Raw genomic sequence first — 1,059 nt, forward strand, 5'->3', positions numbered from 1 at the left:
AAGCAATAGACAATCCTTTTTTCCCCAGCTCAGGGTTAGAAACATAGAATCATACAATAAGCGTGCAGGAGTAGGCCATTTGACCCTTCGAGCCAGCACCGATCATTCAATATGATCATCTAAAATCAGTACCCCATTCCTGCTTTCTCCGCCATACCCTTGATTCTGTTAGCCCGAAAAGCTAATTCTAACTGTCTCTTGGAAACATCCAGAGAATTGGCCTCCACTGCCTTCTCTGGCAGAGAATTCCACAGATTTACAACTCTCTGGATGAAGAAGTGTTTCCTCGTCTCACTTACTTGCACAGGAATGCATATATTTGAGGCCAAGGTTGAATTTCATTTCAATTTGCACGCTAAGTCACATGCTTGGCCAAACTTGTCTGTTGTTGCTGTCAATTCATATCCTGTGTCCCGGAAAAACAGGTTAAGTTTAGCTTCATAGAAACATAGAAAAATAGGTGCAGGAGTAGGCCATTCGGCCCTTCGAGCCTGCACCGCCATTCAATATGATCATGGCTGATCATTCAACTCAGTATCCCATCCCTGCCTTTTCAAAGGTATTTTATTATAATAATAATGTCTTTATTTATATAGCACATTTTTAGTCAACTTGCATTGACCCCAAAGTGCTTCACACAATTACTTCCATACAGACAGGCAAAGGTGGGTGAAGTGTCTTGCCCAAGGACACACACAGGCAAAGGTGGGTGAAGTGTCTTGCCCAAGGACACAACGACAGTATGCACTCCAAGCGGGATTCGAACCAGCTACCTTCCGGTTGCCAGCCGAACACTTAGCCTATTGTGCCATCTGTCGTCCCCTGTCAATTCATATCCTGTGTCCCGGAAAAACAGGTCAAGTTTAGCTTCATAGAAACATAGAAAAATAGGTGCAGGAGTAGGCCATTCGGCCCTTCGAGCCTGCACCGCCATTCAATATGAATATTAGTCACATTCACATACACCTAGGTGTAATGAAGTGAAATGCTTTTTGCCATTTTGCAGCACACAAAAAAAGAATACAGACATAACACCAATGAGAGTCTTAAACACAAAGA

The sequence above is a fragment of the Amblyraja radiata genome, chromosome 11, assembly GCF_010909765.2.
Source record: "Amblyraja radiata isolate CabotCenter1 chromosome 11, sAmbRad1.1.pri, whole genome shotgun sequence".
In the NCBI taxonomy this organism is placed as follows: Eukaryota; Metazoa; Chordata; class Chondrichthyes; order Rajiformes; family Rajidae; genus Amblyraja; species Amblyraja radiata.